We start from the raw sequence: 25,646 nt of genomic DNA, 5'->3' as shown, positions 1-25,646 counted from the left end.
ATTGATCATTAATTCAGTTTAAATCACACATTTATTTCTCATTGCGTTTAATTTAAGCGGTGATATATGGTGGACAAGTTTTCGGGTGCTAAAGAATTTGTTACGTAATCTAAAAATGATATTTTCATTTGAAAGGAACGCTGAGAGATGTAGCGGCAGCAAAATGTCAATGAAGGAAAATAACTGAGGGCTTAAACGATGATTAATAATTCCAGAGCATATTCTAGTAGTGCTCAGATACCACACAAATAATCCTCATCGTGGCTGTGACCTGTCGTTAGAGGCGATTATCAAATAAAGTCTTTGCTTTCCCAATCATGAGCTTGCATTGCAAAAAATAAAAAAATTAAAAAATAAAGTGAAATCAAGTGTTCAACTATCCAAAACAAGACTCTTTTAAAGGTTTTGGTAGTTTGCCACTTGTATGATATATCGTGGAACCTCTAGGTGACGTCCCCTGAGGTCAGACAATTTTGAATCTGATGACGATAATCCTCAAAACGCAGGCAGGGAAATAACATGCGAATGGATCAGGGATTCGAACCCAGAACCTAGCAGACTTTCACAATTTCATTGCGTTAATTTGACTGTATTTTAAAAACAAGTGTTTCCCCTTCAATTTGCTTTTCTCGCCGCGTTCACGTCTTGAACTGATATGAGGATGCTATCGAACATAAAAACAGACGAACAAACACCGAACAGATGGCGTCAAGAGATTTTCATGTACACTTTGTACCGCAGTAATGTCACACAAGCTGCCGCCAGAACTCTGATAGGACGGAACAGGTGCGTTAAAGTGGAGGCATGTCGACAATAACGATAATACTCCAAGCTATTCCCCAAAGGGTTTTCTTCTCCGTGTTCACGCAAGCGATGGTAAGTAACACGGATGCCTATGTTAGAACTCATGAGTGATGACAGAAATTCCCTTGTAACACCGCGTGAGTGTTTTGGGCATATGATAAACAGGCTGCTACGTGTAAATATTGATTGAGGAAGATTTTCAGAGAGGGGAGGTTTGATCTTCAAGTGACTTTGAAATGATTTGCGTTTACTAAGCCATCGCTTCACCTGACAGTAACAAGTCCTTGAAGGCAAACAAATCTCTGCCAAGTGCTTTTTCCTTGACCAGAACCTTTTTTTTTTTTTTTTTTTTTTAATAGATAGTCTTAAGACTTTAATCCGGATCCGGTGACAGACTCTTCCAGTCAATAGGGTAAAGAGAAGCTCATGCCAGGGATGTGTGCGCTTCACCAAAGGCAAGCTCCAGAGGACACGCTCCGCATCTCAAATGGGGGCTCACCACAGACGAAGACTATTGGAAGGAGGCATCGATGTTTTTTAATAAGTCTCCCTCACGTCTTTGAGTTCTGTCCACTTTTATCTCCGTGGATTTCAATCAAAAAGTGAGGAAAGAGGGCTGGGGTTTGTTTATCATATCTTTGGCAATTCAAAATTACGTTTCATGGTTTTTCTGCTTGATGATTGTGATGTACTGTATTGAACTGATCTCTTACTTTGATCTACTCGCAAGATCCAATCTAAGGGACGAGCGGGCTTCGTACGGGGTATCGTTGCTCATTTCGCTAGCTTATGTGTTTAATATTAGCGTAACGTAACCGAGACAACGGCAAGTGGTTGTTTAAATATAATCTGCGCGGCCCGGTCCAAAGTGGTGGTTGGGGACCACTGCGGTAGACCATTCTTCCATTTTCACTCGACATCCTGAATGTGAAACAATACAATTTTGACCCAATCCAATTGCCTGCTTTGTGTTTGGAGTTAACGCGTTATTGAATTGTTTCAAAATGGATGCAGATAAGCAAAACTGTCAGGTTTAAATGCCCATTTTGGGAGGGCTTACTGAAATAATTTACTAAATGTAACGGCCGAAATAAAACGCTAGCTGAATAGCCAGGAGGAACCAGACACCGTTGTTCATTTTCACCGCCGGCGGGGGAAAAGAGTGGGACAGAGAGGCCGCGAGCAGGCTGCTCGCGGCCGCCCCATGCAACTCCTCTCCTCCTCTTCTCACCGGCTCGGCTTTTATTAGTTTGACTCAAGAATCACATGAAATTAGAATACAATGAAGGTCTGTTTAGCCTAAACTAAATCACCAGAATACAGGAGATTAATTAACAATGGTGGTCTGTTTTAGACTAAACTAATCAGCAGAAGACAGAAAACATCAATAACGAATCATCAGTAACTCTAGCAGGCAGAGAATCACAACTCACAGTGTAAAGGTCAATTTAACTATACACATCATCAGGATACAGTGTCTGTGTGCGTGTGTGCTAAAATAACAAGTAAGTGTCTATGTGTGTGTGTGTTTAAACATGAATGAGTGTATAAAAACATGATTATAAATACACAAACTGATTAACTATCCTCAGCCCATCTTACAAAAACATGGAAATAATTGCGAGTCAGACGTTTAACGGTGTTTTTATCTCATAAGACAACTGCAGAATTAATGCAGTTAACCGTTTTAATTATCAGCCCAAATAAATAATGCGACGCAAAATCAATAAAACGTGTTGAATCGGACATTGGCAAATCAGCTGGTTCTGTTTCAGGCTCAATTGGGGGAATGCACGAGTCTGAGTTTTTTTTTTCCTTCTATCACTATCTTTTATAATGATTTCTATTTTGACAAACGGATCACCACATCCACGCACGCACATATTTTGGTGGCGGCCATTTTGGCAGTCCCAGAAAGGTCACGGATGGACATTAACGCTAAAAGGCGTGTGTCATGTCGACCTATTTGTATTTATGGCTGTTGTTTCAAGTCTCTAGAACTTCCCGGTACAGGATACAATTGTTTTTTTTGTAAAGAAGTGGAAAAAAAAAAGGAAGCACACATCACATAAACGTGATCAGCTGCACGCCATTATCACGCCCCGCAACCAGGAGCGAGCTAAGTTGGGATGAAATTGTTGTTTTAATATTTATTTCCAATAGTTTGGACTGTAGTGGGCATATTTGCAACTCAAGAACAGTCTAAAACAATAATGTTGTACTGTGTAGTAGGTAATAAGGCCACTAAAAAAAAAAAGTACTTAAATTTAACAGACAGTGTACGCTGAAATGTTTTCGTGAAGGAAATCCCCAATTTCAATAAACTCGCCATGCCTTACCCCAGATGTCTCGCAAAAGTGGAGAATATGCACATCCATAAAGTAAACTTAGCAAATGTTAAAGGAAGGACCCCTGGAAGGCTTGGAAACCAAGCAAGCCCTTTCCTGCAAGCAACATGCAGATTACCTGCTTGTCGACCTGTTCCTAATTATTATTCATGTTTACAAACTTGCGTCTCACGGGACGGGCTGCTCGACCAGCCGCATATGAGATGAGCAAACAGAGGCGGTGCCGGCACACAAGAGTGGACATGAATTTATTCATGGCGAAAAAAAGCGTCTCCATTCTTCCTCCCCAGAGAGGAGACATTTATGAAGACATTCCATCAAAATCATTACGATTGCATTAACATTCTGAGCAGACGCTACCTGCGTCATAATGTCGCTCGCCCAAGCCATCTCCCGCCCACACACGACCACCGTTCCCATCCTTGACGGGTGGGACTGAGCGAGGTGAGGGTGGGCGCAGTCTGTCTTTCCCTTGGGATGAGCTGAGAGGTACTTTTCTGCTGGCGCTGGGAAAATCGTTTGAAAATTGCAAAGCAGTAAAAACATGAACCAATATGACTTCTGACCCCTGCTCATTGGAGCAGCTTGGAGGGAAAATGAGGGGAAAAAAATCTGCTGTGCTATTTCGTTAATAGTAAGAAATGATCCCTGAAAGTTTTAGGAAGATCAGCTAATGGTCGACAGTGATGAGACTTACGCGGAAAGTTGGCCTGGAATTGATGAATATTTCATAAAAAAAATATTTGAAAAATCTAAATAATAATGAATCGACTCGTTTCCCATAGTGGCTTTACTGTAAAATCTTGGAACTGCGACATACACCAATAATTTAAAAAAATTATTTGAGGAATGAAAAGAAATCTAGATGCTGCAAATGTTCTGCGTGATGCCTTTGTTTTGTGTGGACGATAATAAAGTTGGGTCCCCGCAAGTTTAAATGGCCAATAAAATGAGCAAAGCCAAGCCACAAACTTCACAGGCAACCTTCCGTTTTCTGTGGGCTGAGGCTTCACGCAACACATTTTTTCAAGCGATTGTAATTAAAGACATCTTTCTTTGTGTTGGTCTTGTTTGCTACGCCTCAGGTGCCTTTGATTGTTGTTCAGCCCAATAAACTTGGACAATGTCGGTGGCTTCATGACTGACAGCAGCCGCGCGCGCTGTCAGATTTGTCAGCCGCATCAAAACACCAAGCGCGGGCCGCAATTACGGTTTGCCGTCACCGCTTGATGAGGCGTTAAAACAACAGAACCAGCTGACAGACTGGCGCTTACGTTGTTGCTATATTGTCTACATGACATACATGACGCCTGCTTTTCGCCTCCCACATCATGCCACAGATCCCGATTGCAACAGGGAGAACTTACATGTCAAAACTTATATTGATGGGTTACGCATGCTTTCAATTTTTGAAGTTGATCTCTTTAAAGGGGAAGTCAACCCAAAAATGTCCTTTACAACAATGTGTTCTTTGCAGGACTAATCGAAATGGCATTTTGATTAACAATGTGTTGGCAGAAAACAAAAGCCATCTCAGAGGGCGGCCATTTTGTCACTTCTGTCGACTGAAAATGACATCACATTTGCTCGGGGCTCAGCTAACGACCAATCATCACTCAGTTTGAGTAAACAGATGAACTGTTATAGGTTGTTATAAGAGCCCTGAGCAACTGTGAAGTTATTTTCAGTCGATAGAAGTGACAAAATGGCCGCCCTCTGAGATGTAAAAAAAATGGGTAGATTTTGCTGCTTAACTGCTTAAAATCTGCGCGGGTGACTTCCCCCTTTAAATTGACACAATCTGCAACATCAATCATTAAATTAAGGACGCACAGAATGTGTATGTCTGTTGTTATTTACCATGTACTGCGCCATTCACCCCAAAAAAATCGAACTTTTTCAAATGGTAAATTAATATGAAATGCTTTGTTAAAAAAATGAACCTTATGGAAATTGGTGGAGAAATGAGCAAGTTATAACTACATTTTATGTCCTTTAATTAGAACGTCGACCACCACAACATGGCTGCCGTTTAACCAGCTGCTATAGCGCCATGGCTTATCTACTCATCCCATCTACGATCGAGCCTTGCTTGGAAGAACGCTGTCGCCGCTCACGGCACGAAGAAAACTGAAGTAGAAAAAAAAAATAGTCCAGCCCAGAATGAAAGGTAAAACTCAAAGTTTGGAGTTTGGGTTTGAAATACTGTTGTGACACCAATCCTGGGATTTTTCTGACATATATAGTATAATATGCGATATTCAACACTGCCGTGGTCTCCCAGCTCGACACGTCGGGGACAAATTACTTTTGTTTGCGCTTCCCTATTCTCATTAGCTAAATGTCTGAGTAATGCGCTAATGAAACATAAAAGATCACTCTGACTACACCAAGTCATCAAAGTAATTGCTCCATTAAGTCAATCTCTACAGGGCTGCAAGCCTTGCTGTTTCAACGCCTGACCACCCTCCGCTTTCCCCCCCCAGCACGCCGTTGACATCATCATGTCGGGTCGTCACCGGCGGGCTGTTGCGCGCAGATGAACCACCATCTTGCGGGTGAAGCATGCGTCTTGGAAACACGGAAAACAAATAGGCACTCATTTCTAGCCGAAATGCAACAAGGATGGACCGCAGGGAAAAGAATCAATTCCATCTGACCTTCTAACTTAATCACCATTTGCTTGGCTGGCACTCTTCGGAGACCTGCAGCACGCCGACATGGTGACATGACGCAGGCCTGTGGTAGGAAGCTTTGTGATGCATGATGATAGCCAATTAGACTTATATTTGAAACGGAGAGAAGAAAAGATGGACTGCTGATAGAAAATCTTCTTGAAATTTACAGATCCTACTGCGACAGAGGTGTCTCAAACTTCAAATGTCCCAATCATTACGGCTTACAATTTAATGAGAGCTCCGATTGGCATTTCTTTTCCAGTTTTGTGACTTTCAGCATCACTGCAAAAGAAATAATTATTTATATTATATTATATATATATATATATATATATATATTATATTATATATATATATATATATATATATATATATATATATATTATAATTATTGGGACACTTTTGACCCTGGCTGTTAATAACTATTTGGATTATTTCCAATGGGAAAACCGGAGGTTGATCAGTACAGTATGTACTTCCTGGATATAACTGTAGTCCTACCAGCAACAATCAACCATCATGTGCAGGATAACAAATCAAAAAAGAAGATAAAAACAAAAAGGATTATTCCACGTATTAATCACAGGCCTGGGCTCTAATATAATAATATGCCCAGCATAAACCAATTGCAAAATCAGATCCCAAATTATTGGACCATAAACAACCATTTGAGGCAGGATAGTTTCGTACAAGTCTGAATAAAAATAAAGTGATGGTGCATGTTTCAAATTAAATTCAAGCTATAATATTGCTTTCCAAACATGATATTGACCACTTGCTCCCACTAGACTTGTGTGTTTACGCTGGTAAAAGCATCTTCATTCAGCGCAGTCGTGTCAGCTGAGGTAATAAGCTAGTCTTTTTTCACACAGCAACATTTTGTTTCCACCGGCGCGCCGAGACATTGGCATCCCTTGAGAATGAAGAAAATAACGTGATAGCTGCCTCTTTATCTCCTTTGTTATTAGGAAGGAAATGAGTCTTCTCTTCTCCATAGCAACATGTGTTTTTGCGCTGGTAGTCACTCCTACCCGAGTCCGAGCCACTTCAGGTGCTCTGCGGTGGGCAAAATAGAAAATGCTCCCTTTCTGTAGACTGATAAGCAGATGGGCCACCTGAGACCAGAACACACAAGCAGCGAGCCGCTCTGCAGAAGGTCAGCAGCGGAGGAGGCCAGGAGGTATTTAGCCAACTCAGAAACCATCGCTCACAAATGTTTAACTTGTTTGGCTTTATAAAGTTGAGAAAGGATGATAAATCATTTTTTTTTAGATCACATTTATAATTGTTTGCATTGTGTTGTAGTGGTTACATCTTCAATTCAATCCCAGTTCTAACTTTGGAAACACTCTCTCATGTTCTTTATGAGAAATGAAAGGTTGTGTGCTTCTCATCTTTTGATGAACACTTGAGCCAACCAGACTGTTGTGTTTTAATGTTGGTCATGATGAAGGTACTTTTAGGTCGAGGCTACTTGATTGACACTGCAAATAACAATAATGTCACATTGTGTGTTTTAATGTGAACTTTTTCCATTTCGACAAATTGCAATTTTGAGCAATAATGAGAACATTCAAACTGAATTTAACTTTTTATACCTTTATTGGAGTCAACACACTGGTCGTTTCGAAGAAATGAGGGCTTAATCTAGTACACCATCTAATACAACTATAATGAATGATAATAAATAAGAATAATACTACTAATACTAATAATAACAATATAATAAATAACAATAATACTACTACTACTAATTATTATATTATTATATTATTATTATTATAATCATTATAATAATAATAAACAGAACTTCAATATTCATCTAGGTATTTTGTAAAACAATATGTTTGAAAATTATTGAATACGAGTAGTAATTCTATTTTAAAAATAAAAAAAATATATATGACCTGTGATAAGCATGACAGTGTATTAACCATTCCATTATCAATGATATTAATTTTGGCAGTTGTGGCATAAACTTCACATTTGTTAAGGTCTCTATATTTGCGTCAAATCAATAAAAATAGTAGTTTTAAAAATAACATTGGAATACCCCATTGTTACTGTCAGGCAGAAGTCTACTGTGTCCAAATGTATTAATTTTTTTTCACAAATCTGACTATTGTCTGCTATTTTCATAAATTATTGACAGATTTCAAGTCTTGCAAATGGTTTCCTCAATTTAACGACTCCAATGGTATAACAAAAACATTTTTTTTTTTTTTTTAGTTTACTGAAAAAAGTTGTTTAGGATAAGCGAGAATTGCGGCCAACAGCAGCCAATGTTGCCGAAATGCAGACCGGCATAATGTTAACAGGGAGCGGGTCCCCAGTGTTGGCAAAGTTACCGCGTCCAAGTCTGAATCCCTTCAATGGTACCTTGGGGGGTTTCAGAAGGACTGGCATTCACTAAACTGCTTTCAATATTAATTGCCTGGCTGGAATTATTTTCAACATGAAGACGATCCTGATCCTTAAAGCCGTTTTGGGTTTCACTGCGGAAGACAAGCGTTCTTTGCTCTTTTCAGCAATATGTAAATCAACTGTTAATTGATCGTTGATTTGACGATCAAGGAGGTTTGCTCGAGTGCCCATTCCGAGAGACTAATAAGAAGACGGTGGACTTGGTCAAACATGTGACATGGGAAATCGAGGCACTGATTGCCTCAGGAGGTTTTTAGGCCCTGTGGCTTCCCAAGCACATCTCGCAGATCAATATTTGCTGGATGTATTGGCTTGAGTAAATACTGCAGTCCACGCACGCCACTCATCCCAGCTGGGAATGACAAGCTCCCGCCAGCAGCACAGTACGTGTCCCGGTAATGACGCGGCATCGAGGCAGGCAGCTGGTAATAAAGATTGTCTTTCTGCAGATATGCCAGAGATACCTTCACTCACCCTTAATTTATTCCCTCAGGTGCAATGAGTGATTTTGTCTGTTCTCAACCTCATATTAAACATCACGCCCGATAAAGCTCTCAATAATCATTTGCTGCAACCCAGGACACAATGATTTCCCAGGACACATAAAAGTGCAATAACGTCAACTCAGAAATAATCTTTTTTCATGCGTCTCCCATAGCCAGAAAACAGCCGAGCGCGGCTCTTCCTTCCTCTTGAGATCGCACAAGCCATCAGTAACTTTCGAGAGGCACGCAAATCTATTTTCCCTTCATTTCTCAGAAAAATCCATTCCTGACTTCCAAGGAAAAACAAATATTCAGGTTTAAAAACAGTTTTCAGAAAAGCGCTAAAGCCATCTTACCAATACTAATGACAATATTTTCATTTTCACCAACGACAGGATTTATGTGGTCCAGCACCAACCTGGACATACAGTAAAAACTGTTCTCAAGTCAAGCATTTCAATCATTAGGTTTGATTGTGACGGTTCGGGTCGGGGAGGAGGGCGTGGCAGTTCTGTTTGTTTACAGATTCACGATCCACCCAGCCAGGCTCTCCTCCGGAGAAAGTGGGCGTCGGCTCCGGCGCACCTGCAGCTCGTTGCCGGCAATCAGCGCCGGCTTAAGAACCAGCCACGCCAGGAGTCCGACGCCGGATTATCTTGTCACCTCACGTGGTACTGGCTCATGTCTCGTCCTGTTTCCCGATCGCCTGACTCGGCGTGCTCTCGTGCTTGCTTGACCCCTGCTCTTCCGTCTCCCCCCTCTAGCCGACCTGAACCCGTCTGGTCCCGCTCCGCACGCCAGCGCCTCCGAGATCCTGCCCGGCAAGCATCCCGCCAGCGCTCTCCGCTCCGCCGTGCTTCGCGCTACCACGCCAGCCCGACTTCGCCTCCCGACGCGCCCCGCTCGACCGCACCCTCGTCCGCGCCACCCGGCACTTGCCCGTCGGCTTCATTCGACGCTGTCCTTGACGACGCCTGCCTTGTGGTGGACTCCCTCCAGCTTGCATCCCCACTCCAGCCTTCAATAAACCCTGTTTCCCACTCACCTGTCGCTTTTGGGTCCTCCTTCCTTCCCACACGGTTCCTAGAACCGCGACAGAATAATCCGGCCAAATTAATGGACCCCGCGACCACGGACCCCCTGGGCGAAGCGCTTGCCCACCAGGGCAGCGTGCTCGAGCGCCATGATCGAATGCTGCAGGAAGTTCCGGGCTCCCTCCAGGCCATCCAACACCAGCTCTCGCACCTCTCTAACCAGGTGGGTTCGCTCGCTCCCCCCTCCAACCTCCCCAGGGACGCGACCCTGGCCCCCCCGGCCGCCGCATTGCATTATGCGGGCGGTCGAGAGCCCCACGTTCCTACTCCCGAACCCTACTCCGGGGACTTGGGCTCGTGTAGCCAATTCTTACTCAGCACCTCCCTGGTTTTCGACCTCCAGCCCCACAGTTACGCTACCGAGCGGGCCAGGATCGCCTATACCATCAACTTGCTGCGCGGCCGCGCCGCCAAGTGGGCAACCGCATTGTGGGAGGCGGCGTCTCCTGCGATGTCTACTTACGCGGATTTCAGCCAGGAGTTACGCCGTGTCTTCGACCACCCGGTGCAGGGGCGCGAGGCGTCCCGCCGGCTCCTCTCCCTCCGACAGGGTTCCCCGCTCCGCGGCCGACTTCTCGGTGGAATTCCGCATCCTGGCCCACGAGAGCCGTTGGAACGAGCCGGCTCTCCGCGAGGCGTTTCTCAACGGGTTGACCGACGCCCTCAAGGACGAGCTGGCGATCCGTGACGAAACCACGACTCTCGAAGAACTAATCGCCCTGGCCATCAAGGTGGACCATCGGTTGCGGGACCGGCAGGCTGATCGTTTCCGACGCTCCGCCAGAGTCGCCGCCCGGGCAGCCATTCCCCGACCCGAGGTTCGCTCGCCATCGCCGGTTCAGCTATCCACCGGCGCGGAGGAGCCCATGCAGGTAGGAAGCACTACTCTGGACCCTCTGGAGCGCCAGCGCCGTCGGTCCCATCAGCTCTGCCTGTATTGCGGCCTCCCCGGCCACTTCTTGATCCACTGTCCCAGTAACCCAAAGAGAGCAGGCTCGTCGCTGAGGGAGAGCCCAACGCCGAGCCTGCTGGTCTCCGCTTCTGGCTCTTCTTCCCGGATGTCCATCCCCGCCCGGCTGCTGGGTCCACACACCCCCCGCTCGGTTACCGCGCTGGTCGACTCGGGGGCCGACGGCAGCTTCTTGGACCTGACCCTTGCCCGCCAGCTCGGCATCACCATGGAACCCATTCTGTCTCCCCGAAGGGTGGTCGCGCTGGACGGACATCTCATCGCCCGGGTCTCCCAACAGACCGCTCCCCTGACCCTCATCGTCTCAGGAAATCACCGGGAGTCCATCAGATTTTTTCTGATCCACTCTCCCCAGGTCCCCCTGGTCTTAGGTTTCCCCTGGCTCCAGACCCACAATCCCACCATCGATTGGAGGAGGTGCGTGCTGACAGGATGGAGTGAGTTCTGCCACTCCCACTGCCTGCGTTCAGCGGATCCGCCCCCTTCCTCTACGCTTCCCCCCCCCCCCTCCCCCTGACGTCTCCTCCGTTCCCCCGGACTACCACGACCTGGCGCAGGTCTTCAACAAGGACCTTGCCCGTACCCTCCCCCCCCATCGTCCGTACGACTGCGCCATCGACCTCCTCCCGGGGGCCCCCCTGCCCAACACCCGGCTATACAACATCTCCAGGCCAGAGAAGGAGGCCATGGAGACGTACATCCGGGAGTCGCTTGCGACCGGTCTCATCCGCCCCTCGTCTTCTCCTCTGGGCGCGGGCTTCTTTTTCGTAAAAAAGAAGGACGCCTCGCTCCGCCCCTGCATTGACTTCAAACCACTAAACCAAATAACGGTCAAAAACAAGTCTTCGCTCCCCCTCATCGACCCGTCGTTCGAACCTCTATGTGAGGCCCAGATTTTCTCAAAGTTGGACTTACGAAATGCGTACCACCTGGTCCGCATCAGGGAGGGGGACGAGTGGAAGACGGCATTCAACACACCATTGGGGCACTTCGAGTATCTGGTGATGCCTTTCGGACTTACCAACGCCCCCGCCGTCTTCCAGACCCTCATGACAGACGTTTTCCGCGACATGCTCAACCGGTTCGTATTCATATATCTCGACGACATCCTCATATTCTCCCGCTCTCTCGCAGATCACCGCCGGCATGTCCGACTGGTCCTCCAGCGCCTCCTGGAGAACCGCCTCTACGTGAAGCCCGAGAAATGCGAGTTCCACGTCCCTTCGGTGCCCTTCCTTGGCTACATCATCGCCAGGGGGCAACTTCGCCCCGACCCGGCCAAGATCCAGGCCGTGGCGGAGTGGCCCCAGCCCACCACCCGGAAGGAGCTGCAACGTTTTCTCGGATTCGCAAATTTCTACCGCCGTTTCATCCGGGACTACAGTAAGGTCGCCAGTCCACTCACCGCGCTTACGTCCACAGCCACCACATTCCAGTGGACCCCGGCGGCCGCCCAGGCCTTCACCCACCTGAAGAAGGCCTTCACCAGCGCCCCCGTACTCCGGCACCCAGACCCCGCTCTCCAGTTCATCGTGGAGGTGGACGCCTCCGACACCGGGGCGGGGGCCGTCCTCTCCCAGCGGGATCCCGGTACCCAGGTAGTCCATCCGTGTGCCTTCTTTTCCAGGCGCCTATCCCCCGCCGAGCGAAACTACGACGTGGGCAATCGAGAACTCCTCGCGGTGGTATGGGCTCTCCAGGAGTGGCGGCACTGGCTCGAGGGCACCTCGACCCCTTTTTTGGTCTGGACCGACCACAAAAACCTGGCATACCTGCAGTCCGCCAAGAGACTCAACCCCCGCCAGGCACGCTGGAACTTGTTCTTGAGCCGTTTTAATTTTACCCTCTCCTTCCGCCCCGGCTCGAACAATGGGAAGGCGGACGCCCTCTCACGTCAGTTCTCGCCCCCTGCCAGCCCTGACGCTCCGGAGCCCATTCTTCCCTCGGCCTGTCTACTGGGGGCGGCCACCTGGGACATCGAGCAGGTCGTCCGCAACGCTCAGGAGCAGCAACCGGACCCGCGCCCAGTCCCTTCCGACCGCTTGTTCGTTCCCGACACCGTGCGGTCACAGGTACTGCAATGGGGGCACTCATCCACACTCACCTGCCACCCGGGGGTGGCACGCACTCTCCGCTTCCTCCAGCAGCGTTTCTGGTGGCCCCGGATGGCAAAGGATACCCGGGAATTCGTGCGAGCCTGCTCCGTCTGCGCCCGCGGAAAGGCCTCCCACGCGGTCCCCGCCGGCCTCCTCCAGCCCCTGCCGATTCCAAGCCGTCCATGGTCGCACATCGCCCTGGACTTTGTTACCGGTCTCCCTCCGTCCAACGGACACACAGTCATCCTCACCCTGGTCGACAGGTTTTCCAAAAGCGTCCACTACGTCCCCCTGCCCAAGCTGCCCACCGCGCTTGAGACCGCCAAACTCATCACCCAACACGTTTTCCGACCCCACGGCATCCCGGAGGACATCGTGTCCGACCGGGGCCCCCAGTTCGCTTCACAAGTTTGGCAGGAATTCTGCAAGGCAGTCGGGGCCACCGCCAGTCTCTCCTCGGGCTACCACCCCCAATCCAACGGCCAGACGGAGCGGGCCAACCAGGACCTGGAAGCTGCCCTCCGATGCGTGGTGGCCCGCAACCCGGACTCCTGGAGCGACGCACTACCCTGGGTCGAGTACGCCCATAACTCCCTCTCCACCACGGCCACAGGTATGTCTCCCTTCATGGTCTGTTTCGGTTACCAACCACCTCTCTTCAAGGACCAGGAGCATACCGTGGCCATTCCTTCCGTGGAGGAGCACCTCCGCCGGATCCGGGGGGTGTGGGCCGAAGCGAGGGCCGCCCTCATCCGAACAGCCCAGAGGACCAAGCGACTGGCTGATCGCCGTCGGTCCCCAGCCCCGGACTACGTGCCTGGCCAAATGGTGTGGCTCTCCTCACGCGATCTTCCCCTACAAGTCGAGTCTCGTAAGCTGGCTCCTCGCTTTATCGGTCCCTTTCCCGTCGAAAGAATCATCAACCCATGCTCTGTTCGACTCAAGCTTCCCGACTCCCTGAAGATTCACCCCACATTCCATGTCTCCCTCCTCAAACCGGTATCCTCCAGCCCTCTGAGCCCTCCGGCGGCACCCCCCCCCACCCCCCATGATAATAGACGACCACCCGGCTTACACGGTGGCAAAAGTCCTGGACGTTCGGCGCCGGGGCCGGGGCTACCAGTACCTGGTGGACTGGGAGGGTTACGGTCCGGAGGAGCGCTCCTGGATCTCCCGAAAACTGTTTTTGACCGACGCCCCCATCAGGGAGTTTTACGCACTTCACCCGGACAAGCCGGGTAGGACGCCAGGAGGCGTCCGTTAGGGGGGGGGTACTGTGACGGTTCGGGTCGGGGAGGAGGGCGTGGCAGTTCTGTTTGTTTACAGATTCACGATCCACCCAGCCAGGCTCTCCTCCGGAGAAAGTGGGCGTCGGCTCCGGCGCACCTGCAGCTCGTTGCCGGCAATCAGCGCCGGCTTAAGAACCAGCCACGCCAGGAGTCCGACGCCGGATTATCTTGTCACCTCACGTGGTACTGGCTCATGTCTCGTCCTGTTTCCCGATCGCCTGACTCGGCGTGCTCTCGTGCTTGCTTGACCCCTGCTCTTCCGTCTCCCCCCTCTAGCCGACCTGAACCCGTCTGGTCCCGCTCCGCACGCCAGCGCCTCCGAGATCCTGCCCGGCAAGCATCCCGCCAGCGCTCTCCGCTCCGCCGTGCTTCGCGCTACCACGCCAGCCCGACTTCGCCTCCCGACGCGCCCCGCTCGACCGCACCCTCGTCCGCGCCACCCGGCACTTGCCCGTCGGCTTCATTCGACGCTGTCCTTGACGACGCCTGCCTTGTGGTGGACTCCCTCCAGCTTGCATCCCCACTCCAGCCTTCAATAAACCCTGTTTCCCACTCACCTGTCGCTTTTGGGTCCTCCTTCCTTCCCACACGGTTCCTAGAACCGCGACATTGATGTCATTAACTTGTGCGGTATGATCTGGAATTTAAAAACAGCTCATGCCAAGTTTAAGAGGTCTGAAGACCAATTACGCCCGGCAAAGGGCTCAAAATTAACAAATCCATATTAATCCTAATGAAAACCTGTGCAGTCTTGGGTCATTCGATTGTAGTAAGTTTTCAATAAAGAAAAAAAAAATCAATTGAGTGTTCACTTCGACATGTAATAATTCTGTAGTTTTAGACTTAAAATGGCAAATGCCAGCATAATGCAAGTTCTCCAAAGCAGTTCCCTCCAAAGTTATTGAAACGTCAATTCCTTAATTTTTGTTGTATTCTGCAGACATTTTGGGTTTCAAATCAAAAGATGAATGAGACAAAAGTTTAGAATTTTGAGGAATTTTTGGGACAGGTTCTCAGAAACCTTGCATTTCCAAAAAACATCACTTCGGATCACCCACAAAAAAATAAATAAAAAATTGAACCATTAACATTTATTGTCAAAAAGTGCAAGCCATTTTCAACACATTAATTTTTATTGTGTGTCCCTAAACATATTTTTTTTAAACTGATCATGTTTTTTGCATGCAAACAGCTCGAATAAATCAGACCCATCGATTCTCTGTGAAAGCGAGAGTCTCTTTATATTTGTTTCTGATGGCTGGATAAAAACAACCTCCATTTGTCTGAAGAATTGAAAAAAAATTGGGCTGCATGATATTGGAAAAACATGCGATAAGAGATATGGATGTTTACTCTCGAAATATGGATATTTAACATGCAGCTAACATACATTTTTAAGATCTAATGAAAGAAAAAATGTTTTTCATGTGTCAAAATAAGCAAGCTCAAAATTTTCCTAGCTAATTAATCGCAATGCTCCGAGCGAGATAATTGCCAACTATTGGGTGGGGATGCACATTTAAGTCTCCATTTGACTAGTCAAATTCAGATAAAAACAAAGACAGCTGGGATAGGCTCTGGTACGCCCGCGACCCTTGTGAGGAGAAGCGGCTTGGAGACTGGATGGATGGACATGCAACTCCATAAGAAAATATTAGAACGTCTTTGCAATATGCATATTGGATGGGCCATTATTGATATTTTTTCAATATATTGTGAAATCCAAGTCTGAAACCCCAAAACCTTTTATAAAAACATCTGGGAACTATGTAGAATTGTGTAAACACTTCATTGCATAAGAGATGAAAGTGCCACAAAATTGACATTTTTGTTGTTTTAATTTTTTGGGGGTTTTTTTGTGCCCTCATCCATGTGCTTCTCTCCCTTTCACAGCAGGTGGTGCAAAAGCATGTTTTCTATCCGAGTGTTGGCGTTCTGATCATGTGAGCTCTGACTCAAGTTGTGGCCCTGACAGAACCGGTACTGGCCCAGCATTGCAACGATTAATTCATATTTAGCATCTTCACACTGAATTATTTAAGCCTTTCACAAAATATTGTGTATTATTAACATGTAATAAATGTCGTAAAATCAATTTTATTAACAATTGACATTTGCGAAGCTTATCTTGTTCAAGCCATTCCTTATGGCTGGATTTAACCCGAGGAACAAAAAAAAGGGTGTTAAAAAGATCAATGATGATTGGTCAAATTAAGTCAATAAAAATTGGACAATAAATATTAAAAAAAAAAAAAAAAAAGGAAGAACGTGTTGATTTCATTGTACTGATAATGAAATTTGCACTGGTCGGGTCAGGCTAGCAACAGTGAACTAAGACGCCAATTGATGCTGCGTGAAAGCTTGCACTAATCCGTTATTACATTGCGTTTTCTAACTCGAGTCCTATCGCCAGCACCAGGATGATGCATCGAGACGGTACGCCACATAAAGAAGAGTCAAGTACTGTTATCGCTGCTCAAGGCACAAACGCTGTATTACATTTCCATTTGAAAAGACGTGGTGACGGACTCAGGTTTCACAGGCAGTCAGTTCTAGTGATTTTAACCCGCGTTGATCACAGAGGAGATGTGAAGGGAGCTCATATTGCCTTGCGTGCTTCCAACATGAAGGCGTCCTTAATGGATTAGGCAACATCATAGTGCAGCCAGCGAAAGTAAAACAGCAACCTGAGCCCAGATAAAACACCTGGAATGACCTCAAACTTCTCGTTCTAGCCTAACGCGGTTGCACCGAATCGAAGTTTTGCGTTTTTAAACAAGAGAAGGGCATTTGGTGAAATTTCCACCTTTCCTTGATTGATTTTTTTTTGTTTGTTTTTGCTCAAACCGTTTGTGATATTTTTATAATAGAATAATTCATGGCAGGCGCATGCAAATTTATTTCGGGGTATATTGAGAAGTGATCATCGTCATTTCAGAATAAATCGATAGCGTATGGCTGAAACCTCCCATGTACGAATTTGGTCAATTTCCGATTTTTTACAAATTAACACTGCTGGTCAGTCCCTAGATTATTTTTGAAGTGTCTTAGTCGCTGCTGGCCGACGACAGAGGCATCGCAAGGCACTGGCTTGGAGATCATTGTAAGATTAGACGGACAAAAAATAGGGAGTGACTCAGCCGGAGGTAGCGATGTATCACGCCCACAATGCACCTTGGTCGAACTCCGTATAAAACTCAATCAACATTTACAGATTTTGACCTTCCAACACTTACCTAAGTAGGGCCATTTTTTAAATCAAATGTATATATTTTATTTTTAAAAAATATGTATTTATTTATTTTCAAGTTTTATCATTCCTTTCTGTGCGTCGGTTTTTGGCCATTTTCCGTTTCAGCCAAGAATTTTTCATTTTGGTGCACCTCGGCACTCAACCACAAACTAGTTGAGGCTTGATCAACAACAACTCGGCCGGTTGCAGACATTTGCTTGGTGAACTCAGCCAGTTCAGGGTAACCGTTGTGCAAGCACCAATCCAGAATTCCGAGAGTGTCCAGAATCTTCCACTAACACTACATTAGTTGCTTGTTGCATTTTTGAAAGACTGCAGCAAGAGGGGTGTCTCAAAAATTGGCAACACTCTTGACAGGTATTTGAGGTTTGCAGGTCACAATCACAAAATTGCTGCATTCAAAGCTGCTTCAGCGTCAATCAAAACTGCCTTTTGACCACATTATTTAAGTTGTGTACACATTTACAAAAAAAATGGACACTTGTATTTTAAAAGGTGAATTTGTGATTGAGCTCTCACACTGCAGATTGTTCAAGTGTCCCCAACGTGACGGCCAGTGAGTGATTATTTATCCGAGCTGCCTTAGTAAACTCCCTCAGCTATACATGATATTTTCTCAGTCATATAACTTGAATTCTGGTGACTCACCACTCCTAAATTGTCTTTGGGGCATTTTGAAGGGATGTTGAGAGACAACCTGAGACATGTTCCATCTTGTTGGCATTCCACAGAAACACTCCTAGAAAATTCCTCCTCAGAAGGTTTTTTTTTTTAGGTTGGGTAATTAACCAAATGTCTTGAAAAGCTCCAATGAGTGTAAAATAAATATTTCATTGCAGGTTAAAATCATGAATATGAGACTAGCTTGAACATGTTGCTCATCAGGAAAAAAAAAAAAAACATGGCATCCCATCCAAGAAAGATGATGCAATTACACCCCAAACCAAGTTGTCTGTGCTTATTCACGTTTAAAGCAGAAAGTATGCACTCTTGCACCAACAGGATAAATAGAAGTTGGCAGCCGATGCATCCACTTTGCCCTACCTTCGCATTCACCTGGCGCAGCCGACGTGGGGGAATGTCGCTTGGATGTCAATACATAATCGTGTGCCATTCAACCTTTGCGGCTAAATAAAATCAAAGTTGGCAGCGGCAGCCCTGATTTCCCAAAGTCAGGAATTGATTTTGCTCTGCATGTCCTATTCAAATATGGAGAGGATGTGCAATCACCAAAAGGACATTTCAAAGTTTTCATTTCAAACAGTGTAAAGAAAAATGACAGTTTTGTTGTTTTTTTTTTTTTTTTAACCGTGCAAGACATATTGCAAGATCACAAAATACAGGATGTCGTACTTGTAATGCGTGACAAGAACATATCTCTTTTTCCCCCTCTATGAATTATTGTTTGAACAGTTGGTGATAGCTTCATCAAAAAATAGATGATCAATAAAGCAGGTAAAGTACATTTTGTAGAGTACATTTTACGCTATATTTGGTCAGAATAAAATTTACACCGGGAAGAGAGTAAAGTATTCGCATTACATTTTACTCATTGCAGTGGATTAATTGCATGGATACGAACATGTGCTCACACACGCACACACACCCACACTAAGTGCTCGTCGCAATCACTGTTGGACTTTTTGAAGGTTTCAGCACTGCACGTGACCCCGAGGTGCTTTGTGTCAGTTTTTTTTTTTTTTTTATCTGAGCAGGTTAACTGATGGATTCGCCAATCAGAGGGGGCTAGGCGAGCTGCGTTTTGCCCCCTCCCTCTAAGGGCACCGACGCTGAAACAAACCGACACTAATCAGCACCTCCAGCAAGCTGGAATGTGGCCAGTTTCTTTAGAGGACGAGGCTTAGCGGAGAAGGAAGCGGGTTTTGAGAAGCAGACAAGTCCAGGCTCGTTCCGAGCACCTTCGCGAAAAAGAAGACGTGTCGGAAGCTTGCGTTAAAGAAAGGAACATTCGGAGAGCAAATTCAAGCAGAAGAAAATCGAGGGTCCGTCGTGTCGCGCACAACACCGATTGTGTTGACGAGCCAACCAGATGGATGAATCAAAATCATATTTGCAGTCTGTTGATAGCTGCTCAGTGCAGAACAAGCGGCACCATTTGCACACTCACTGCGATTGACTTGAGCTTCACTCAAAAAAGAATAATAAATTCACGCCTGGATAGATTGTTATTCTGGTGGTTAAATCAAATTTGTGAAGTTAATTTGACATTAAGTAAAGCTTGGCATCAAATATAGATGTGGTTTGAAAAAAAAAAAAAAATCCAACCCATACTATAAGATAAATAATGGCAAGCAAGTGAAAAGTCAAAGCTGACAAGCGCAAAATGACTTCGGACTTGACTGCTTGCACTGGATGTCCGGGATGTTGCTCTTTTACTTGGAGCGTGTCTGGTAGAAATTGATATTCTGCATTTCAAACAGTTGCAGAATGTCAAAGCAAATGAAGACATTTCCGTGCCTGTCCGAACCCAACAACACCCTTCATAACATGCACACACGTGTTTAACTCAACTAAGGCCCGATGATTGGCTGTCTGAAAAGATTATCGTGACCGAGTCTTTTGCGCTGTAGAGGTTGTGTTGAGAGTTAATTCCTCCGCACCCTTCAATCGGTTTGGAAAACAGCCAAGGCCAGGATTGGTCAATTTTAACCAATAGTTGCACATTCTGGTGTGTTGTCGACGCCGAGTACGGCTGAAGCGGTCGTCCCTAACCTCCGGACCACGGCCCATTTGGTATCGGGCCGCACAAAGGCATCCCAAGGGAAGCATCAGGCAACTCTCCATCCTGTCAAGTCCCCTCCGAAGGGGAAATTGACGTCGGGCGGGGTGCTTATATGATGGACAATTGCAATATTACAATGTACGTGACTACAGCCAATCAGAACTCAGCTTGTCCTTCTAACTTTGGTTTGCAAGTTGAAGTAAACAGAATCCGGGAAAATAAAAAAAAAAACAGACTGAAACAGCAAAATGTTGTAAACAGTCCATTTCTGCTTTTGATCATGCACATGCACACAGTAGCAATGACATTAACGGCGTTTTAAGGATCATGTCTGAAAAACACCTTACCCTTTATTAAGGCGTATTCCTTTTTTTTATTATTTCATATTTTTCTTCATTTGTTGTACTGTTGAATAAAAATATATGAAATGAATGAAAAAAAGTTTCATGTTAATAAAATGTTGAGTTTTCAATGATTATCTTTTTTGTCAGTACCAATACTTTAAAAGTGAAAATTTAAAAGCAATGAAAATATATATATTTTTTTATAGCCACCTCATGCCGCATTTTCCAATTAACAGAGATTATATGTATACGTCTCCCATGGCTTATATGGCTCATCACTTTACGTTGAGCACCGGACGGCAAGCGGAGCCAAAAATGCAGATCGAGGATATTTAAATGAACTCATATCCAGTTGTGATATGAACGCTTTGGGTATTTTCCCAATGAGGCCCAGACCATTTGTATTCTGGGTGTGTCGCCACAAATCTGCATCCAAATGGAGCCTGAAATATTTATGCCTCGAAATGACGCCGCTGCTTATTGTCAAATGTGCTCGGACATAAAAGTACATAAGCAGCAAGGGTGCATTCCTGCCCGAGCAAGTCGGAACATCTGAGGTGGTACGAGAAGTATCAAGGTAGAGAGAAACACCTCGGGGAGGCCCAAGGCTGCAGAAGGCTCACACAAATATATTCAAATTGTTGCAACTGTCAGAAGCATCTGAAGCAAATGCCACAATTTAAAATTAAAAATATCAATTTAAGGTTATTCAAAGGGAGGTTTAACATGCAATGAATTTGAATTTGAAGCCAGGAAGAAAAAAAAAAAAGGTCTCAATTTGAATTCTGCTCGTTTTGTATCGTGGTTGCTGTTAGTGAAAGAAAATAAAACGTTGCCAAGTTGGCAAACGCGCAATAACATTGAAATTGGAGTTCAGCAGATGTGCAGGGTTCGATTCCGGCTCCGACCTTCCTGTGTGGAGTTTGCATGTTCTCCCTGAGCCTGCGTGGGTTTTCTCCGGGTATCCTCCCACATTCCAAACACATGCATGCACCCTGAACTGGTCGCCAGCCAATCGCAAGACACAAACTATGAAGACAAGCATTCACGCTCATATTCACACCAACTGACAATTTGGAGTCGCCTGCTGGAATGTAGGCGGAAACTGAAGAAAAGCCATGCAAGCACTTGGAAAAACGTGCAAACACCACACAGGAAAACTGCAACCTGGATTTCAACCCGCAACCTCTGAACTGTGATCTGGATGCGCTAAGCAGTCATCCACCCTGCCGCCAGTAATATTTCAGACATGAAATTGTTTCAAAATGGTTCACTTCCTTTTTCCATTGCGTGTCCCACAAAAACTTGATGGCTAGAATGCTGCTTGACTTACATGTTGCGACAAGAAATTTAATTATCAGGCAACGTATGCTCGACTGCCAATGTGTTTAACCTTCACCAGAATTTGGTCATTTAGTTATTTGGCCATTAGGAAAAGGAGCAGTTGAATGCGAGTAGATGCCATTTGCTCAGCTGGTTTGCTCACGAAATATTTGCCCCCCCCCCCCTCCACCCACACACACACACACAAATCCTAAATGACGGTTACGCCACTATTTGCAGAGGCTCCCTCGCCTCATTCGACCAACTCCACATGAGAAAAGATTCTGAGCTAGCTGGTAACATGTTTGAGAGCTCATTTCATGCTGCTACATATGAACATTTCAATTCATCATTTCAGAACCTTTTTCAATAAATTGTCTAAATATAAACAAGTATGCATCTCAGAAATTAACTTTAATTCCTATTGAGAAAGAATAAAACACTTTTTTTGGATTGCCAATAAAACCACACAAGAAGAAAAATCCCATCAGGTGAGGCTCAGTTTAGGAATGTGCCCTCACTCTTCTCCCATCCCCCCCCAGCCCATCTCCTCAGCACCACCCCCAAAATCCAGCTATTGTGAGAAGAAAGAATGCTTTTAAAAAAAAAAAAATGTTCCTTTCACAGTGAGGGATGGCGAGAGTCGACCCATTTTTCACATAAGGTAGAAGGTGTGGGGAGGGGGGGGTGTACCTGTAGCTAGAGGAGACCATTTTCTTTACTGAGAAATTATGCCCCTCTCTGTTTGTTTTTTTATTCTCAGTTATGTTTGGGGGTATTTAGGTGTATTTACAAAAATGCTATTTAACTTCATGCATGCATAAACTTGAATACTATAGGCTATGCATCTTTAAAAAAAAAAAAAAAAAGGACAGTATTATAGGACCACGCTTAAAAGAAAAATACAATACTACAACAATAAAGGAGAAAAATTCTAAAAAAAAAAAACTCATAAAGTCGCAATATTACAAGAAAAACCTCACAGGAATAAATCATAATATTCCGACCGCAAGTATATATTTATGACTGGCCATCATATTATTGCTTCAGCATTAAACACCAGACTGTTGTCAGTAATTTGGCTCGTTAACACTTTCCAGTGTTGGCCTTAAAATTGTTTGTAAAGCAACGACATATCATGGAAGGACCTCTGAAGACTGATTTTCAGTCTGGGGGCGTGAAGGCGGGAACATTTACAATGAAGGTTTGTGAAATACTGAGCACAGGGCTTTTATTATTGGATGAATATTACATGAAATTCCATTTATTTCATTTTGCCTTTTCCTGCCAGTCTTCTCAAAAAACCTGTGAAGTGGAAAAATGGTGTTTTCAGCTCCTGAGACAATTTTATCATTTCAGCTATTGGCTTTATCTTTGATTATTTCGGTCTCAACGCTAAATCCACACAAGCATGGCTGGGTGTGGTCGCTTTTTATGGTTGGGGAAACGTGTGGGTGGCCCTTTGCGAGTGCTTGCATCCCATTGGCTGGCTCAGAATTCTAAAGCAGTGTATACCTGAGTCAGGTAGAGAAAACACTGACAGTGCTTTGTTGTCGCGTGCATCTGCAGTCAGTAAGAAAGACCGCTTTGAGTTTTTGTTTCATTCATTTTGACACATTTGTAAAGGAGCAGAAAAGGTAAGTATTGCTTTTACAATGAGGACCTAGCAAAAAGTTGAATTCTAACTATGCCTTTGATTTATTTTCTTTAGTTCCTTAGGATAAACATTCATGTTATCTAAGTTGACCTGCAGAATTCTGCACATATTTGCTTCAATGTGAAATTTGGATGCACAAAAAGGCTTCAGGTGAGGGGCTTTGACTGGTGTCCAGTTGCAAATCGTCACTGGACTTTGACCTGGAGCCAGAGACCTTGCAACCACGGCAAAATGCGTCTTGCTCGGTGTCATGTTTCAAACTCAAGAAGATGAGGCAAACATTTCAACTTCTGCTCCACTTACCGTCACCACCGCCCATCGTTGGGGAACCATCGCCATCCGCTCGCTCCCTGCAGTCACCACGCCTCAACTTGGGGCCGTCTGGAAGAAGAGGTTTTGAATTACATAACTCATTTTAGCACCCACTTCAACAGGAACATTCCATGTGTTCTATCCTTCATTCCACCGGAGTCTGTATCTGAACATAACCAGATTTCAGTGGCGTGAAGTGTACGAGACATGGAGACATGCACACCAGACCGCTTGCTAAAGAAAATGTTCTTCTCGGTTTAGGTTTTGAACACATGTCTGACCTTGCTCCGTCTGTCTCTTGTTCTATGTTCAAACTAAAAAAAAAAAAAGTGAAGCAGAATTGTGCGTTGCACTGCAAAAATAAGGAATTAAAAAAAACTGCCTACATCTTCAAGCTGCACTGAAAATGTTTGTGTAGTTTGTATTGTGCATACCTCCACACATATACAAATATGCACACAGTATTTTAAATATACACATAAATAAACGTACTCTTGCTCTTGCTGCTGTCCTACACAGTGATGTCACTCAGGCTAAATAGAGTGACACGTCCTGTGTGTCCATTGCCGTAGTCTTACACAGCTTCTGCGACAATCTGCTTGGCTCTCAGCTCAGTGGGAAATAAAACAGCATATTTGTGGTTTCACATTTAAATAAAGCAATGTGCTTCCTTTGTCTGATAAAAAGGGAGGTGGTAAATGATTTTAACAATGCCGGTACAGTGCAGACTTAGCGTCCTCACATGGAAGAGGCTCATAACAAATTGTATTTATCACACATGCTCACCCTGAAAACTGAATATATAACGCTTTGTTGCTACAAGCAGACAAAAACATAAACAAGTGCTCACATACATGATGTAAATTCTATCAGCATTAATAATGGTTTCATATTTAAGTGCGCACAACTCTATTAAAACAAAAAACTTCACTAATTACTACATCATGTTTATCTTAAATATTGTTTTTTTTTTTATTGGCACCATTCATGTGAATACTTCAAGTGCAGAGATTGACAGACTTCTATGTAGCGTTAATCCCGTTTATAATCACATGCATGAAATGGACCCTATCCAAGCTAACTTCTAGCAAAGGTCTGACTCCAGCAAGGTGGTGGTGACCAGTCAGCCACGGGCCACAAAAATCGAATCTACTTGAGAATTGACTGTACTCTACACAGATTCAAGTCACGTTGAGTCAGATGCAGCAAAACCATAATAAACCAGCAACAAAATAGACCCGCGATTGTCAAAGACTGGCTCCCTCTAGAGGTACGTGAAAGAATTGCAGTTTTTTTTTTTTTAGACCAATAAAAAAATATAGAATAAAATGCAGTCACATCAGCACAAAGGTAAACATCTCATTAACAGACAGCAAGAAAATGAAGGGAGCAATTCAAACGACAAGACAGTGTAGCATTTTGTAGCAGGCTGTAATAGCAAGCGATGGATGTGACTAAACAAAACAACAAGGCGTCAAGCATTGTAATATTGTTTGCTGGCTTAATTTATATCACATTCCATTGTCACCTAGTGTCCCATGACGGTGAACAATCACCACCAAAATTCTTATCCATATTCCTACTCAATTTATTACATTTTTATTTATTTATATTTATATTATTTTTATTTTTTATATTAATTAGTATATATTTATATTATAGATTTGTTTATTATATTTATTATATATATTTGGGATTTGACTAACATTAAATGTGAGATTCTATACAGAAGAAAATTATCACTTCCACAAAATCAAAAATATTGTGATATTTTTTATAGGTCTGAGTGAACAACTGTATGAATGTGCATAAAATATTTGTGCCGC

General features: G+C 44.9%; 3 long non-coding RNA genes across 3 annotated transcripts in view; 2 read left to right on the top strand and 1 right to left on the bottom strand.

The window, feature by feature from the left end:
- LOC148339962 (uncharacterized) overlaps positions 1–25,646 on the bottom strand; it is a 77,934-nt gene that overhangs the window by 51,162 nt on the left and 1,126 nt on the right. The window contains exon 2 of the long non-coding RNA XR_015842564.1: positions 23,812–23,889. This is a non-coding gene — a long non-coding RNA (uncharacterized LOC148339962). The remainder of the gene's footprint in view (positions 1–23,811; positions 23,890–25,646) is intronic.
- LOC148339964 (uncharacterized) lies at positions 9,236–9,783 on the top strand. Its single transcript, XR_015842432.1, has 2 exons — positions 9,236–9,410; positions 9,504–9,783. It is a non-coding gene; the product is annotated as an uncharacterized LOC148339964 (long non-coding RNA).
- LOC148339963 (uncharacterized) lies at positions 13,936–14,744 on the top strand. Its single transcript, XR_015842591.1, has 2 exons — positions 13,936–14,371; positions 14,465–14,744. It is a non-coding gene; the product is annotated as an uncharacterized LOC148339963 (long non-coding RNA).

The sequence above is a fragment of the Idiotropiscis lumnitzeri genome, chromosome 3 (genome assembly GCF_059441095.1).
Source record: "Idiotropiscis lumnitzeri isolate Australia: NSW breed Sydney's pygmy pipehorse chromosome 3, RoL_Ilum_1.0, whole genome shotgun sequence".
Lineage (NCBI taxonomy): Eukaryota > Metazoa > Chordata > Actinopteri > Syngnathiformes > Syngnathidae > Idiotropiscis > Idiotropiscis lumnitzeri.
Note: the sequence above shows the minus strand (reverse complement) of the source record. Positions and strands in the feature narration are given on the sequence as shown.